Below are 19,451 nucleotides of genomic sequence, written 5' to 3'. Positions count from 1 at the left end.
GGCTTGGGAGAAAGGTTGCTGAATGTACTAGGACGTCGCCTAGAGGGGGGGGGGGGGATGAATAGGCGGTGTATAAAAACTTCTACTTGAGAGCTAAACTAGGCGGAATAAAACTACACATGTGTTTACTAGTTTAGCTCAAGGCCTATCAACTAGGGGTTTGCCTAAGTGTTCCAACAACCTATGCTAGCATGATGAGCAACAAGGTGATAACAAGATAGGTATAGCATCAAGCATGATAGATATCACAATGTAAAGCGCATAGGTAAAGGAGCTCGGGTTGAGAAGTAACCGGTACACGAGGAGACGACGATGTATCCCGAAGTTCACACCCAAGGGTGCTACGTCTCCGTTGGAGCGGTGTGGAGGCACGAGGCACTCCAAGAAGCCAACTAGGGCCACCGTATTCTCCTCGAGCCTTTCCACCAAAGGAAAGCCTCGATCCACTAAGGGACACTTGAGGGTGGTCACCGAACCCGTACAAGCTTGGGCAAACGCCAAGTATCACACTTGAGACAACTCCACAACGAGGAGGCTCTCAAGTACACGGCCACAAGAGGCAACACACACCACCAAGGAAACACACTCCACCTAGGATGCTAATGCGCCACAAGAGGCTAACACACTCCACAAAGGCCACACCGCCACAAAGACCACCACGCCACTAAGACGATAAGATCACAAAGGCTACAAGGCCACAAAGGAGACACGGCGCCACAAGAGGCAACACGGCCACTAAAGGCAAGATGGCCACATAGGCAAGATGGCCACTAAGGCAAGAACACCACTAAGAACGAACACACACTCTACGAGATCAAAACCCCGGAGAGAACTCAAACCGATGCACCTAATGCAATGGCTAAGAACACCACTAAGATGCCCAAGTTCTTCTCTCCCAAATTCCAAAAAAGCTACAAAAGCTATTGGGGGAATAAGGGAGGAAGAACAAATATGTGGAGAGGGATTCAATTGGTGAAGCTCTAGATCTAGGTCTCCTCTCTCCTTTCCCCAAAAAATATGCAACAAATAGGGGGGGATCAAGAGGAGGAAGAAAGAACTCAAGGTCAACAATGGAGGAGAGAGAATGGAAGGGAAGAAGTGTTTGGGTCGGAGGTGGAAGAGAGGTATAAATAGGGGGCCCAAAATATAGCTGTTGGGGCTGAGAAAACGGTCAGATTCGCGCCCGAGCGGTACTACCGCTTTGGTAAGCGGTACTACCGCTCTGGATTCGAAATCCCCACAGAACTTGTCCATGTGGACACAAAGCGGTACTACCGCTCGCGGTACCGCTCGAGGTACCGCAATGGGCTCCAAACCTTACTGGATCCCAAGCGGTACTGCCGTAACACTAGTTACGGTACTTAAGCGGTACCATAGGCGGTACTACCGCTCACAAGCGGTACTACCGCTCAAGGTACCGCAAAGGTACCGTAACTTGTTCTGTGGGACTTTTTCAGCCGTAAAACTAGTTACGGTACTTAAGCGGTACCATAGGCGGTACTACCGCTCACAAGCGGTACTACCGCTCAAGGTACCGCAAAGGTACCGTAACTTGTTCTGTGGGACTTTTTCAGTGCAATGTAAAATCCATAACTTGAGCTAGGAAACTCGGAATGACATGAAACCAATTTTGCCGGAAAGAGGACGACGAGAGCTATCACTACAAAAAGTGAAAATATGGAAAAGAGTGAGTGATGATTTTCTCATGGTCATAGAGGTGTAACCTCTCAATATGGTATATCGGGAAAATCATCACCCTCGCACATGCAACATGCAATGCATCCGAAATCCGTTTCCGATGAGCTAGAGCTTATCATGGAGATGAACACAAGCTCTAACTAATCTCATGGATAAGAACCAAGAACAACCAAGAAACACAATGCAATGCATGCAAGGTTTGAGCTCTCTCCGATGATGCGATCCACTATCCTATCGAGCACAAACCTAAACCTTGCGCGTTCCTCTCGAGTCGGCAAGCTCCGTCTTCATCCTCTTCATCATTGTACATGCCACCGTCTTCTTCGATCTTGTACGCACGCCACCGTCTTCATCCATCTTCATCTTCAACATGGTCTTCGTCTCTCTTCGACACCGTCTTCGTCATTGTACTCCATCTTCTCCATCTTGAAACCTTGAGACCAACACATGGCTATGGACCTAAGATAGATACTCAATGCAACCGTTAGTCCATAGGGATTGTCATCAATTACCAAAACCACACATGGGGGCTCCATGTTCTTTCAGTTACAGTATGTTGATGATACAGTTTCTATATTTGATTATCTCGGTGCTGATACTTGGTCCAACTTAGTGCTTGATGAAATTCTAGAAATGCTTAGCTGTTTGAGGGATCAGAAAGTACATGTGTATTGGTTGTCTCCTGGAAAAACTCTGAAACATGGTTTACTACCTATTGTTACTGTTGTAGACATGAATGAGATGAGGAATGCAACATCAGTTGACAACACTCTGGTGATATTTGTGGATCACAAATTTTCTTAGGACAATTAGAGCTGAGATTGTGAGGAATAATGTTGCAAGAGCAGCTCCATCATTTGCTAGACCAGCTCCATCAGTTGCAAGACCAGCTTCATCTGGTGCAAGACCTGCTCCATCAGTTGCATCAGAAGTAACATCCATTGTAGCTGTTGAGAATGTTGAGCAAGAAACTCTGGCAGGATTCGATGATGACTCTAACAGTGGAAGTGACTTTGATATATATGACAGTGACTATGATGCAGAAGATGGAGATGATGATCTGTTCATTGATAATATAGACAACAGTGTGAATGACAACAATGAGAGAGTTGTGTTGGTAGAGATTGAAGATGAAGATGCACTAGATGACAGAGACCTGAATTTGGTAGATGATCAAAGGCAGCAGCTGCAACTAAAGTTCAAGGAATTTAATCTAGAGGTTAACATGGATTCTCCTGTATTTAAAATTGGGATGAAGGTTGCAGACATTGAGGAGGTGTTATCACCAGATTTTGGCCAAATCAGGAGATGGGCCGTAAGTGAAGATGGGCTTGAAAGATACACGCGTGGAGCATCTTTGAAGCGGCCTTGCACGAAGAGTTTGGGCTTAATTGCCCGTGTATCTGTAAATATAGTAGTTCGTATGTTAGTTTAGATTAAAAGATAGAGTTTAACTCGTGCACGGTTAGGTGCACGCCCGAATTAGAAAGTCCCTTGGACTATAAATATGTATCTAGGGTTATCGGAAAAGGAGTAAAATCACGTTCACAACAAACATAAATCAGGCGCATCGCCACCCCTTCTTTCGAGGGTTTCTCCCGGGTAAGCATCATGCTGCCTAGATCGCATCTTGCGATCTGGGCAGCACACGTTTATTCGTTTACCTTGTGTTGCTCGTGTTGAAGCGTTGTTGATGGCGAGTAGCACTACTTATCGTAGATGTTTTGGGGCTTGCATAGATGCTTTTCTTACGCATATCTGTTTAGCTGTGCCGTCCCTCAATATCTAGCTGCCCTTACACCTATCAAGGTGTAAGGGCAGCATCTTACTTGTTCGTTGTTTAGTAGATCCGATCCGTTATAGTTGCTCCTTGATTCTTCAAGGATTGGTTTAATATCCGTATGGTTAGGCCTTGCAAACGGGTTGAACGATCCGGTAGTGCGTTAGGTATGGTTTGTTAGTCCTAAGAGGGATGTTCCGGGAATTAACTTAACGTTGGTTTTAGGGCCTCTTTTAGGGTTAGTTTTCCATTATCTTTCGTGTCTATTAGGCTCAACTACGCGTAGGATGTTCCGATCATATGGTGAGAACCCTAAACTGTCGTAGATTGGTTTAGCTTTATTATGATCAAGCAGGAGCCCCATGTCAGCGTTAACCCTACGTAAACCATGGGGCGATCGGCTTTGTGAGCCGATCCACAGGGCAACCTGAGAGCCGATCGGGCTCGTATTTAATGTTTACGTGTCCGCCATGCAGGGAACTAATCGAAGCAATCCAACACCTTCCCGACCAGGTATAGGTCGGGTGGCACGCCCTGCAAACGCCGGGACATGTGCCGGAGCATTTGCGGGACGACGTCGAGGGACCAGGGCCCATTGCAGCCTTGGAAGCCTCCCGGCTCTTCGTGTTGCTTAACCACCGCTCGCCGGTGGGTTTTGGCAGGCAACACATTCGGCACGCCCGGTGGGACATCGGGACAATCTTCACGCAGCAACCACGTCGACATCTACATCCGAGATGGCGGCAGAACCGGTCAAGTACGAAGATCCGCCTCCCGAGCATAAGAAGAAATACGATGATCTCAAGGCCATCTTGGAAGCCGATCTCATCGGCGCGTTTGAGAAACCCGTTCGCACGGGATCAAGTTCAAAGGGTTCCAACCCGAAGGTGCGCTGGAGGGACTAGATCTATCTCTCCCTTCGGACGAACGTACCGAGCCCTGCTGACAGGAAGTCAACTATGCTCGTTGCTCACTCTCTTCATCGGCATTCCGAGAGCTTGGTGAATACTCCGGAGCGTGTCGCGCTCAATGTGGTGCAAGAAGTCATGAAGCACAAGTACTCTCCGTCGGGACCTGCTCTAGGAACTCATCAAGGAGAGATACCGCTCTATACCAGGCCGCCACTGCCATACACGACGGCGGCTCCACAGCAGCCGGGTTCACCGGCGTACGTTGTCTACAAGGTTGGAGGTGATCCGGGCGATTACCAATTCCTGTATGAGCCACCCAAGGAGATTCCACATGGATACGTGTGCACATACGTGCCGGACTGCAACGACTGGATGACCCAGGTTACGGCAGGGAAGGATCGCCACGGCAGGAGGGATCGGCTGGAACAGGAGTAGTTGCCGGAGCAGGAAGCGGTTCGGAGCGGATGCTCGAGAAACGGGCGTGGTTAGCCAAATATACCACCGGTACAAGTCATGCACGCTCAACTTCTGCAGCTCCTACGCTGGATGAGATCACCGCAATCATGAGAGACCAGTTCGGCATCCTGCCGAAGAAGAGAATGATCGGCTATTCCAAGCCGTATCCCAACGATTACGACCTAATCCCACTACCGCCTAAGTATCGGCTCCCTGACTTCACAAAATTCAGTGGATCAGAAGGAACCAGCTCAATCGAGCATGTGAGCCGATATTTGGCACAGTTGGGCATGGTCTCAGCTTCAGACGAACTGCGTGTGAGGTTCTTCTCATAATCTCTCACGGGTCCAGCCTTTGGGTGGTACACCTCGTTGCTACCAGACTCGGTTCGGACGTGGAAGCAGCTGGAAGAGCGGCTTCACGTACAATACCATTCAGAAGCTACCGAAGCTAGCCTTGCCGATCTGACCCGGAGTTCGGCGAGACGAGGAGAGACGGTATCCGAGTACATCCGGAGGTTCGGAGACCGTCAAGAACCGATGTTATTCGGTTCGCCTATCTGAGAAGGAAGCAGTCGAGCTGGCGATAGCAGGATTATCAGCGCCGCTCAGAGATGTGACCTTCCAAGCAGAGTACAATTCACTGGTGCATATGGTGCAGAAATTGACATTGTATGAACAGCGCCACCCAGAATTGTACCAGGACAAGTACAAGCGCGTCGCCCTGATCGAGATGGAAGAAGATGATAATTCTGTAGGAGATCAGGAGGTCGCTGTAGCTGAGTGGACTCGGGGGGGCAAAGCCCGTGTCCTGCAAGTGGGTGAAACAACAAGGGCCTGCGAAAGGGTTTGACTTTGATTTGAGCAAAACGGAGCAAATTTTTGATTTGCTACTGAAGGAGAAACAGCTCAAGTTACCCGAAGGTCACAAAATCCCCACGCCACAAGAGATGAACGGCAGGCCATACTGCAAATGGCATCACACGTTCACCCATGCCACCAACGACTGCAAGGTCTTGCGCGGACAGATTCAGATGGCGATAGAACAAGGCCGATTACTCTTCGGTCAGTTTGCCATGAGAGTTGACACGCAGCCGTTTCCAGATGTCAACATGGTAGATCTCAGCCATTGCATAAGACGCGAGCCAGGGTTCTCGTTTGATATCAATATGGCAGGGCTTGCAGATCGCCATGGCGAGGATAAGCCAGAGAGCAGTCGCTCTCGTGGCAAAGATAAGAAGGAGGCCGATCCACGCGACCGGCCCCAGCATGATGACAGACGGTATTTGACTGAGGAAGAGGTGATAAGCGTGCGGTATCAACGACCACTTTCCGCGCACCTCCTTAACAAGTACGGACAACAGTACGACCGACATCGACGCTACGACGTAGATGATGATAGATATCGTCGGTCTGATGCAGACAACAGGAAATACCGTCGATATGAAGGGTATGAGCGTCACACCAGAGGGAGATCAAGGGAGCAAGTGGACATGGATAGGCATTGAACTGTCCTTTTTCAAACACTGCTGGGACTCGGGAATGAGCCGATTTCCTACAATCGAGAACGCCCGAATGTAAACAGAAGAGGAAGGGAACGAATGAAGTTTCAGTGTTCAAGCGTCTAGGACCTCTCCCACCTCAGGACAAACGAGCTGAGTCATCCCAAGATGAAGACTTCGAGGAGTCAGAGGAAGAAGATAGATGATGCAGAAGATGGAGATGATGATCTGTTCATTGATAATATAGACAACAGTGTGAATGACAACAATGAGAGAGTTGTGTTGGTAGAGATTGAAGATGAAGATGCACTAGATGACAGAGACCTGAATTTGGTAGATGATCAAAGGCAGCAGCTGCAACTAAAGTTCAAGGAATTTAATCTAGAGGTTAACATGGATTCTCCTGTATTTAAAATTGGGATGAAGGTTGCAGACATTGAGGAGGTGTTATCACCAGATTTTGGCCAAATCAGGAGATGGGCCGTAAGTGAAGATGGGCTTGAAAGATACACGCGTGGAGCATCTTTGAAGCGGCCTTGCACGAAGAGTTTGGGCTTAATTGCCCGTGTATCTGTAAATATAGTAGTTCGTATGTTAGTTTAGATTAAAAGATAGAGTTTAACTCGTGCACGGTTAGGTGCACGCCCGAATTAGAAAGTCCCTTGGACTATAAATATGTATCTAGGGTTATCGGAAAAGGAGTAAAATCACGTTCACAACAAACATAAATCAGGCGCATCGCCACCCCTTCTTTCGAGGGTTTCTCCCGGGTAAGCATCATGCTGCCTAGATCGCATCTTGCGATCTGGGCAGCACACGTTTATTCGTTTACCTTGTGTTGCTCGTGTTGAAGCGTTGTTGATGGCGAGTAGCACTACTTATCGTAGATGTTTTGGGGCTTGCATAGATGCTTTTCTTACGCATATCTGTTTAGCTGTGCCGTCCCTCAATATCTAGCTGCCCTTACACCTATCAAGGTGTAAGGGCAGATCTTACTTGTTCGTTGTTTAGTAGATCCGATCCGTTATAGTTGCTCCTTGATTCTTCAAGGATTGGTTTAATATCCGTATGGTTAGGCCTTGCAAACGGGTTGAACGATCCGGTAGTGCGTTAGGTATGGTTTGTTAGTCCTAAGAGGGATGTTCCGGGAATTAACTTAACGTTGGTTTTAGGGCCTCTTTTAGGGTTAGTTTTCCATTATCTTTCGTGTCTATTAGGCTCAACTACGCGTAGGATGTTCCGATCATATGGTGAGAACCCTAAACTGTCGTAGATTGGTTTAGCTTTATTATGATCAGCGGGAGCCCCATGTCGGCGTTAACCCTACGTAAACCATGGGGCGATCGGCTTTGTGAGCCGATCCACAGGGCAACCTGAGAGCCGATCGGGCTCGTATTTAATGTTTACGTGTCTGCCATGCAGGGAACTAATCGAAGCAATCCAACACCTTCCTGACCAGGTATAGGTCAGGTGGCACGCCCTTGCAAACGCCAGGACATGTGCCGGAGCATTTGCGGGACGACGTCGAGGGACCAGGGCCCACTGCAGCCTTGGAAGCCTCCCGGCTCTTCGTGTTGCTTAACCACTGCTCGCCGGTGGGTTTTGGCAGGCAACACATTCTGGCACGCCCGGTGGGACATCGGGACAATCTTCTGCAGCAACCACGTCGACATCTACATCTGAGATGGCGGCAGAACCGGTCAAGTACGAAGATCTGCCTCCTGAGCATAAGAAGAAATACGATGATCTCAAGGCCATCTTGGAAGCCGATCTCATCGGCGCGTTTGAGAAAACCCGTTCGCACGGGATCAAGTTCAAAGGGTTCCAACCCGAAGGTGCGCTGGAGGGACTAGATCTATCTCTCCCTTCGGACGAACGTACCAGAGCCCTGCGACAGGAAGTCAACTATGCCGTTGCTCACTCTCTTCATCGGCATTCTGAGAGCTTGGTGAATACTCTGGAGCGTGTCGCGCTCAATGTGGTGCAAGAAGTCATGAAGCACAAGTACTCTCCGTCAGGACCTGCTCTAGGAACTCATCAAGGAGAGATACCGCTCTATACCAGGCCGCCACTGCCATACACGACGGCGGCTCCACAGCAGCCGGGTTCACCGGCGTACGTTGTCTACAAGGTTGGAGGTGATCCGGGCGATTACCAATTCCGTATGAGCCACCCAAGGAGATTCCACATGGATACGTGTGCACATACGTGCCGGACTGCAACGACTGGATGACCCAGGTTACAGCAGGAAGGACTGCCACGGCAGGAGGGATCGCTGGAACAGGAGTAGTTGCCGGAGCAGGAAGCAGTTCTGGAGCAGATGCTGAGAAACAGGCGTGGTTAGCCAAATATACCACCGGTACAAGTCATGCACGCTCAACTTCTGCAGCTCCTACGCTGGATGAGATCACCGCAATCATGAGAGACCAGTTCGGCATCCTGCCGAAGAAGAGAATGATCGGCTATTCCAAGCCGTATCCCAACGATTACGACCTAATCCCACTACCGCCTAAGTATCGGCTCCCCGACTTCACAAAATTCGGTGGATCGAAGGAACCAGCTCAATCGAGCATGTGAGCCGATATTTGGCACAGTTGGGCATGGTCTCAGCTTCAGACGAACTGCGTGTGAGGTTCTTCTCATAATCTCTCACGGGTCCAGCCTTTGGGTGGTACACCTCGTTGCTACCAGACTCGGTTCGGACGTGGAAGCAGCTGGAAGAGCAGTTTCACGTACAATACCATTCAGAAGCTACTGAAGCTAGCCTTGCCGATCTGACCCAGGTTCGGCAGAGACGAGGAGAGACGGTATCTGAGTACATCCAGAGGTTCAGGACCGTCAAGAACCGATGTTATTCGGTTCGCCTATCTGAGAAGGAAGCAGTCGAGCTGGCGATAGCAGGATTATCAGCGCCGCTCAGAGATGTGACCTTCCAAGCAGAGTACAATTCACTGGTGCATATGGTGCAGAAATTGACATTGTATGAACAGCGCCACCCGAATTGTACCGGGACAAGTACAAGCGCGTCGCCCGATCGAGATGGAAGAAGATGATAATTCCGTAGGAGATCGGGAGGTCGCCGTAGCTGAGTGGACTCGGGGGGCAAAGCCCGTGTCCCGCAAGTGGGTGAAACAACAAGGGCCTCGCGAAAGGGTTTGACTTTGATTTGAGCAAAACGGAGCAAATTTTTGATTTGCTACTGAAGGAGAAACAGCTCAAGTTACCCGAAGGTCACAAAATCCCCACGCCACAAGAGATGAACGGCAGGCCATACTGCAAATGGCATCACACGTTCACCCATGCCACCAACGACTGCAAGGTCTTGCGCGGACAGATTCAGATGGCGATAGAACAAGGCCGATTACTCTTCGGTCAGTTTGCCATGAGAGTTGACACGCAGCCGTTTCCAGATGTCAACATGGTAGATCTCAGCCATTGCATAAGACGCGAGCCAGGGTTCTCGTTTGATATCAATATGGCAGTGGCTTGCGAGATCGCCATGGCGAGGATAAGCCGCAGAGCGGCCGCTCTCGTGGCAAAGATAAGAAGGAGGCCGATCCACGCGACCGGCCCCGAGCATGATGACGAGACGGTATTTGACCGAGGAAGAGGTGATAAGCGTGCGGTATCAACGACCACTTTCCGCGCACCTCCTTAACAAGTACGGACAACAGTACGACCGACATCGACGCTACGACGTAGATGATGATAGATATCGTCGGTCTGATGCAGACAACAGGAAATACCGTCGATATGAAGGGTATGAGCGTCACACCAGAGGGAGATCAAGGGAGCAAGTGGACATGGATAGGCATTGGAACTGTCCTTTTTTCAAACACTGCTGGGACTCAGGAATGAGCCGATTTCCTACAATCGAGAACTGCCCAGAATGTAAACAGAAGAGGAAGGGAACGAATGAAGTTTCAGTGTTCAAGCGTCTAGGACCTCTCCCACCTCAGGACAAACGAGCTGAGTCATCCCAAGATGAAGACTTCGAGGAGTCAGAGGAAGAAGATAGATACCACCGACCAAGGTGGTGTCCTGATGGACTCAGCCACTCCCAAAAGCGCAGAGTGCAACGGCTACGAAACTTGGAGGAAGCCGAGGCGCAATACCTGTACACTTTGAGGAAAGCACGGCCCGATCTGGCCGTGAAAATTCAGCAAACACTGGAGACAGAAGCTCGCCCACCAAAGAAAGTGTGGCGACCCAAGCAGACAAAAGCCGATGCGGTGGACATCGGCTGATACAAACATGGTGTTCGTTCTCCCATCGTAGTTTTGTGCTCCAAGAGATGAGGAAGTATCAATGGCACAGCTTTGATTGCGGGCCACGACCAGTTATCTTTGAAAAGCCACGAGAGAAGAGCTACAGGCATCCGAAAGCCCTATACCCGAAGGGTTATATCAATGGGCAGCCTATCGAGCAAGATGCCGGTTGACACGGGAGCAGCAGTCAACATAATGCCGTACTCCATGTTACGACGTTTGGGACGCTCTACTGAAGATCTGATCAAGACCAACGTCACGCTAAGCGATTTCAACGGCCAACCGTCAGAAGCCAAGGGTGTACTGAACGTGGACTTAACTGTCGGCCGAAAGACCATCCCTACGTCCTTCTTCATTGTCGACAGCAAGAGCACTTACGCTGTCCTGCTAGGAAGGGATTGGATCCATGCTAACTGTTGCATTCCATCCACAATGCATCAGTGCATCATACAATGGGATGGAGACGAAGTGGAGGTTGTTCATGCAGACGACTCGATCGACATTTCTTTGGCTGCCATGAACATCTGGGAGACAAATGACCAAGAGCCGCTCTCTGGAATGAATCTGGACGGCTGTGAGCGCATCGAAGCTACAAAAAATGGTGTGAGGCTGGTCTTATCCACTGGCCTGACAGAGTAGCAAGATCCAAGTCTATGGACGAACGTGGCAAGGCCGATCCCTGTGATCGGCCCCAAAAAATAATAAACGAGGATCTCATTTCAAGCATTCCACGTCGTCGTAGCAGAGGACCAAGAAGTTGTAAACCCTCGTTAAACATTGCAATGGAAAAGGAGGCCGATTCTAGCAATCGGCCACAAATAGTCTCAACATACCTTCTGCCTATAGTCATCATTGATTTAGCAGGCGATGGAAAGCTGGGGTTTACAGCAGCTGATGGACTAGAAGAGATCGAAATTGGTCCTGGGAATAAGCCATGGCCAACATTTATCAGCAAATAGTCGGATCGACAACTGCAAGGGAAGCCGATTCCAGCAATCGGCTAAAATTATTCGCACCACACATATTCACTGATGTGCTATTTAGCATGGTGAGTTGCGAAACAAGCTTGAATTGGCTGAAAAGCCGATATCTTCAATCACTTGAAGGATTCGGCTCGGGGGGCATACACACAGAGAGGGTACAAGGCCATGAAGTATGTACCACGAAGTATGTACCCAGGGGAAGCCGATTCATGAGATCGATCGGCTAATAAAAAATCGAAAAATTTTAAGCACAACCGATGCTGGGACATCGACTTCAGAATTACAGAGTTCAAGCTGCCACTTGATCATGGGTAATGGATGGGCCGATCTAAGCAGCAAAGCACAAGAATTGAGCCAGGAGGAGTTAGAGAGCCATTGCATGAGAAGCTTCTTGGTTCAAAGAAGGGATTTGCTGGTCCTGCCGAGCCCTCGTGGTGCATCGACTCCTTGTGCGTAAGCTTTCCTATCTTGTTTTGATTAGAGTTGCGGGTTGAGCCTGTTCTTGAAAGCCGATGGTGATACATCTGGCTAGTTTTATGTTGTGACGTCCCCAGAGGTGCCCAAGCTAGAGCTTCGTCGGCTGGATTGCATGTTCTCGCTGATATCATCTTCAGTATCCCTTTTCGAGCCGGCACAGGGTTGTTTCCCTTCAAAGTTCTTGGCGGCCACCTTTTTCACTGCTATTCTCGCCTTAATTAAGGCACGGGGGGCAGCTGGCCCTGAACATTCTTTGCTTTCGGGAGCCGATTGTATTGAAATCGGCTGTCTCTGCATCACAACCGTGTTGGAAAGTGGTGAGTTCTTTCAGAAGGAAACCACCAGAATTGATGGGAGGAGTTTGAAGAGGAAGCAAGGACGGATCATGAGTAAAAATGCCAGGTGCTGTCGTCATCGGCGGGGTGGTCTAACCTAAGGGAGACCATATTTTTAAATTTTCAGGCTCCTGATAAGGAAAGTTCTGAACCATTCTGATACTTCCTTGGGTTCGGTTTGATACCTGGAAGATTGTGCAAGGCTGCTCTGGTAATTTGGAGTGGTTAAGGATTGCCGTTTAAGGATCGGAATTGGGACAAAGGGTCGCAGGCTATTATTTGAGGGATGACTGGATTAACCTGTCTCGCAATTCATCCAGAAGGACTGCTGCGTTGCCATTGTCTCATTAGTGCGTTGACCACCTGTGACAATCAGAAAGTAGCAAGAGGTGACATCGGATGATTGGAAATCGTATTGGAAGAACATCTTCATCTTCATTGATTAAAAAAGGTGATTTCTTACAAAGAGAAGCCGATTGCTCAAAGGGACAGATTGCTATTACTAATCTTATGCTAGTAAGTCCCTACTCTAAGGGCTGTTGCCGTCTTCGCCGTTGCTGGGGTAGCTGCCGTCATCGCCGCTGTCGACGATTTCCTCGTCGCTGCTACTGTAACCTTCAGCGGAGGCTTCTTCCTCTTCGTCATCGTTGTCCTCATCTGACCAAGCCCAGCCACGGATGCGCTTTGGCGGCGGTTCGTCGGAGGAGGTGTCATCCTCCTGTTCTTGCTTCGTGTCGGAGGAGACGTCTTCGTCTTCATCGTCCTCTTCTACTTCTTTGGTAGAGGAGGTGAATTTGCCTCGGAAGGGGGGGTCGTTGCTGTCGCTTTCCGCCTCCAGTTCTCCGTCGATCAAGAACCGAAGGTCATCTTCCCCGTCAGTCAGGGGCATGTCACCATCTGACCAAACGAGGTCCTCGGGTCGGCCCTCTGGCACTAAGTCGAAGTCAAACTCCTGCTCATCCCAGTGCTCGGGAGCGCGCCGATTGTACGCTTCCATCTGATTGACCTCCGGCTCTGCTTCGCTCGAGGAAGAGGATTGGGAGGAGGAAGATGAAGACATGGCTACGGAGGAAGAGGGTTTTTTGGCTGATGGCTGGTTTGGAGCAAGGGGATGAAGAGGTGAACTGTTCGATGCGGTTAAATAAAAGGAGATATATTGGAGATTCAATGCTCGAACAGTTTTCGAGGATGTGGGGCCAAAACGGTCAAGTCGTGCGGAGAAGTTGAGAAGGCAAGGCGTCATGATGAAGAATACTGCGACGGTTCTGCTCTGCCACGACATGACCCCTCGAAGAAAAAACAAAGTGGTTTTGAAATTATCATTACCAAAACCAGGGGGCATGTGTTATCACCAGATTTTGGCCAAATCAGGAGATGGGCCGTAAGTGAAGATGGGCTTGAAAGATACACGCGTGGAGCATCTTTGAAGCGGCCTTGCACGAAGAGTTTGGGCTTAATTTCCCGAATTAGAAAGTCCCTTGGACTATAAATATGTATCTAGGGTTATCGGAAAAGGAGGACAATCACGTTCACAACAAACATAAATCAGGCGCATCGCCACCCCTTCTTTCGAGGGTTTCTCCTGGGTAAGCATCATGCTGCCTAGATCGCATCTTGCGATCTGGGCAGCACACGTTTATTCGTTTACCTTGTGTTACTCGTGCTGAAGCATTGTTGATGGCGAGTAGCACTACTTATCGTAGATGTTTTGGGGCTTGCATAGATGCTTTTCTTACGCATATCTGCTTAGCTGTGCCGTCCCTCAATATCTAGCTGCCCTTACACCTATCAAGGTGTAAGGGCAGCATCTTGCTTGTTCGTTGTTTAGTAGATCCGATCCGTTATAGTTGCTCCTTGATTCTTCAAGGATTGGTTTAATATCCGTATGGTTAGGCCTTGCAAACGGGTTGAACGATCCGGTAGTGCGTTAGGTATGGTTTGTTAGTCCTAAGAGGGATGTTCCGGGAATTAACTTAACGTTGGTTTTAGGGCCTCTTTTAGGGTTAGTTTTCCATTATCTTTCGTGTCTATTAGGCTCAACTACGCATAGGATGTTCCGATCATATGGTGAGAACCCTAAACTGTCGTAGATTGGTTTAGCTTTATTATGATCAAGCAGGAGCCCCATGTCAGCGTTAACCCTACGTAGACCATGGGGCGATCGGCTTTGTGAGCCGATCCACAGGGCAACCTGAGAGCCGATCGGGCTCGTATTTAATGTTTACGTGTCTGCCATGCAGGGAACTAATCGAAGCAATCCAACACCTTCCTGACCAGGTATAGGTCAGGTGGCACGCCCTTGCAAACGCCAGGACGTGTGCCGGAGCATTTGCGGGACGACGTCGAGGGACCAGGGCCCACTACAGCCTTGGAAGCCTCCCGGCTCTTCGTGTTGCTTAACCACTACTCGCCGGTGGGTTTTGGCAGGCAACAGGAGGTTAGGCAAGCAGTGAATGCATACAACATCAGAAACAGAGTGAAGATAAGGAAAATAAAAATGACAGAACAAGAGTTCATGCTATTTGTGATGAATGGTGTCCATGGTTTCTCAAGGTTGGCACTGATTTCCAAAGATCAGGTGGCTTTGTGATCACTGCTTATGAAGATGCGCACATGCGTGCGAGAGTCTATGAACTGAGGGAACTTACAGCTAGATTTCTATGTAAGTAGTTCATTGATGAATTCAGGGACAACCAAAAAATGGATCTCCAAGCATTTGTTGCTAAGGTTCAAAGATAGTTCAATATGTGCCCTGATAGGTGGAAGCTTGGAAGATCAAGAAAAGAAGCCATGTTGGAAATCGATGAAAATGAGGAAGCACAATTCACTCTATTATGGGATTATGGACAAGAGCTAAAGAGAGCTAATCCGAGATCTACATTCTTTCTATCAACTAATTATGTAAAAGAGCCTGGCAGTGCCATTGTGAAGGAACATTTTGAAAGGACACGGATGTCGCCTAGAGGGGGGGGTGAATAGGCGGTTTAAAACTTTTACGAGATGGGCTTAACAAATGCGGAATAAAACTAGTGTTTACTTTGTCAAGCCCAAAGCCTATATACTATGGTTCACCTATGTGCACCAACAACTTATGCTAAGCAATACAAGCAACTATGTGATAGCAAGATATATAACTTCAAGCACGATGGCTATCACAAAGTAAAGTGCATAAGTAAAGAGCTCGGGTATAGAGATAACCGAGGCACGCGGGAGACGATGATTTATCCCGAAGTTCACACTCTTGCGTGCTAATCTCCGGTGGAGAGGTGCGGTGGCTTAGTGCTCCCGAACGCCACAATTGGCTTCACCTTGAGATGGATTGCTCGATGCACACCAACGCCACAAAGGCTTCACCCCAAGATGCGGTAGTCACACCACACATAGAGCGCCACGAAGGAGCCTCACCTAAATCTCCGGTGACCCTCGCCACAAAGGCCTAGGTCACGGTTCCACTAAGGGATTTCCTTCGAGGCGGAAACCGGGCCTTACACAAAGGTTGGGGCACACTTCCACAACTTAATTGGAGGCTCCCAACAAATCGCCACAAAGGCCTAGAATCCGTCTAGGGTTCCAAGAACCCAAGAGTAACAACCTTCTTGCTTTCACCACCACGAATCACCATGGAGAACTCAAACCGATGCACCAAATGCAATGGCAAGAACACCACGAAGATGCTCAAGTCCTTCTCTCTCAAATTCCAACAAAGCTACAAAATCTATTGGGGGAATAAGAGAGGAAGAACAAAGAGGAGAACACAAAATTCTCCAAGATCTAGATCCCAAAGATTCACTCACAAAGAGATGATATGGTTTGGTCAAAGTGTGGATCTAGATCTCCTCTCTCTTTTCCCTCAAAAGGGGGCAAGAATCATGGAGGGATAGAGAGATAGGGCAAGCTTCTCAAGATGAACAATGGAGGAGAGAGAGAGAGTTGAAGAAGCTCCAGCCCAAGGAGGAAGAAGGGGTATTTATACCCCCCAAGAAAATCGAGCCGTTGGGGATATCCGAGGGCCGGATTATCCGGTGTAAGTGAGGGCTAGATAATCCCCCCCCCCCCGGAAAATCTGGCCTCTGGGAATTTCCGGGCAAATGTCCGGCCCCCAGTCCAGGGGAGGTCGCCAGAAAGTCCTTAGCCGATTTTTGGGGCCCGGATATTTTGCAAATATCCGGCCCGGAATTTTCGGCCCCTGAAAACTGGCAGAGACAGCAAATCGAGAAAGAGCATAACTTGAGCATCCAGACTCCGATTTTGATGATCTTGGACTCGTTTCGAAGCTAGTAACAAGCTCTACAAGATCATGCAGGGAACGATCATAGTCCAGCAAGGGAGTATAGAAACAGATGATGAAAGTTTTGACCTATCTAAAAAAGACATACCGGTAAAACCTCCAACCTCGAAAATGCAACAAGTTGCCCATGCAAAAACCATTCTTGATGAACTAGATCTTGTCATGAGAATAAGCACAAACTCTAAAATATCACATGGATAAGATCCAAATAACAACCAAGAAAGATGGTGCAAGGATGCAAAGGTTTGAGCTCTCCGAAGGATACGATCGAGTTACTCACTCGAGAGCCCTCTTGATAGTACGGCAACTAAATTATAAACCGGTCTCCAACTACACTATGAGACCGGTGAGAAACAAACTCTATCAAGAGCAAACCTTATACTTGCGCATTCCACTTGAGCTCAATGATGACGATCTTGACCGCAACAAGATGGAACGCCTTTCTTGATTGTGCTTGCTTGACGAAGTCTTGTGGATTGCTCCCCCCATAATCCATCATGGGAGAGCTTCTTCTTCGGCGCATCTTCACATATCCATGAACACCATATGGTGAGCATGCTTCAAGAAAATGATCTCTTTGAGATGGCTCACCTTGAACTTGCACTTCATTTCTTCATGGCAAGCTTCAAGTATATGATCTCTTCGAGTTGGCTCATCTTGAACTTGCACTTCATTTATTCATGGCAAGCTTCAAGCATATGATCTCTTCGAGTTGGCTCATCTTGAACTTGCACTTCATTTCTTCATGGCAAGCTTCAAGCATATGATCTCTTCGAGTTGGCTCATCTTGAACTTGCACCTCATTTCGTTGATGTCTTGAAGTTAACTTTGAGGGCTATCTTCATCTTTATCTTCAAGAAATACTTGACACTTGATCTTCTTCATTTGCTTCTTATTGCAATCTTGAAGCCAACATATGGTTCAAGCATTGCCTATGGACAACTCCTACAAATATAACGCAATGCAAACATTAGTCCATAGGGATTGTCATTAATTACCAAAACCACACATGGGGGCTCCATGCACTTTCAATCTCCCCCATTTTGGTAATTGATGACAATCTCCTTGAGAGGGTTTATATAAGGAATTTAAGTAACAAACAAGTTGAATACATAGAGCAAACTCCCCCGTAATATATGCATGTGTGAATGAGCTTGAATTTCATTGCATACATTGGCATTCAAAGCCTAGTGGAGTTTCCTCTAAATATTCAACTATGCAAAGCAACAAGATGCAATGCAAGAAAGGCACATGCTTAAGCACAAAGCAAAGACACAACCAAATTCCCTTAAACCCTCCAAACTTCTCCCCCATTGGCACCAATTGCCGAAATGGGTGAAAAATTTAGAAGGCCAATATAGTGAGAGTTCCTCCATAGCGTGTGCATTTCTCATAATTTGAGTGGAATCAAATGCACGTATCCAATGACGAATATTCGGAAGTAATCACACTATAGATGGGATCAAAGATTGCAAAAAGATAACAAAGTCAAGAAGCTTCCACAAATGAAGCAAGCAACCAAATGAACCACAAAGAAGATACCAAAAGAAAGATAGATATTATGATAAGATCAAGAAGATTGCTCTATATAATATGAGGAAGCTCCCCAAGGTTTGTGCACAAAACTAGACAATTTGCATTGGAGTATAAAGTGCACAATCATGGAATCATCACTTCCATAATATCGTTCAAAACAAAAGATACCAAATGAATCAAACTCTAGTGATCACCACAAAATAGTGCCTTAAATAAAATGAGGAAGATCCCCAAGGTACATGCATAAATTAAAATGTTGCATTTGAATACAATATGCATAACATGGAATCCTCACTCCCTCATTACCATTTAAAAGCAAAAACATTTGCAATAGATCATAGATAGAAAACTAATCTTGACACTTGCAACAAACAAATGGTTGAGCAACAAGTAAGAGGCACCATAAAAGGCTCAACCAAGAGGATATGTGAAAGGCATGATAAAGCATATTATAAGACTATTACACGGATGAGCAAAAAGCAAGCATCATCATAGTCTTCAATGAATTATATTGCTTAGCATGACCAATCAACACGCAACAAATAAATACGATATCAAATGGAGATGTATCATCTCTTATGTGTATTAGTTTCTCTAAGTGGGCAATATCACAAAGATATTTATCCACAAAGAAACATGCACACACAAAATAGATACACAAGAAATATATCATGATATCCAAAATGAAGTCATGCAATATACCAATAAGAATTTTTGCATAATAGCATGGCCAAAGGCTCAATTTTATCTCATTGTACATTCATGAACTTCAACCACAAACATCTAAAATACATCACAAATATCAACAAGGGATAGAAGATAGTTGCGATGCATTGAGAAAGGCAACAAGTATCACAAACGAGGATACCAAAAGAAATAACTAAATTTGCACTTTCATCTATATTGCACAGGTGAGAGCCTTGAGGAATTGATATGCAATAAAATTGCTAGATAGGCATAGTTGGGATGGATGAATCATGAGCATGATTTAATATAATTCCCAACAAATGCACTTGACGTGGGCATTACCCTTCGGGTAACTGTTATTGCCCTATCATGTATGGCCCAACTGGAGGCCCATGAAGACAGCCGATGGCAGGGTGGGCCACTAGGTCGGTGCCGAAGGAGATTCCTTGAAGAACAAGACGGAGAGGAACCAAACAAGGAAAGTTTAGAACTAGGACTCTTGTAAACCTAGTCGTACTCGTGCAGATCTCT

This window comes from Lolium rigidum, chromosome 3, assembly GCF_022539505.1.
Source record: "Lolium rigidum isolate FL_2022 chromosome 3, APGP_CSIRO_Lrig_0.1, whole genome shotgun sequence".
NCBI classification, from domain to species: domain Eukaryota; kingdom Viridiplantae; phylum Streptophyta; class Magnoliopsida; order Poales; family Poaceae; genus Lolium; species Lolium rigidum.
This window is presented reverse-complemented; position numbering follows the sequence as displayed.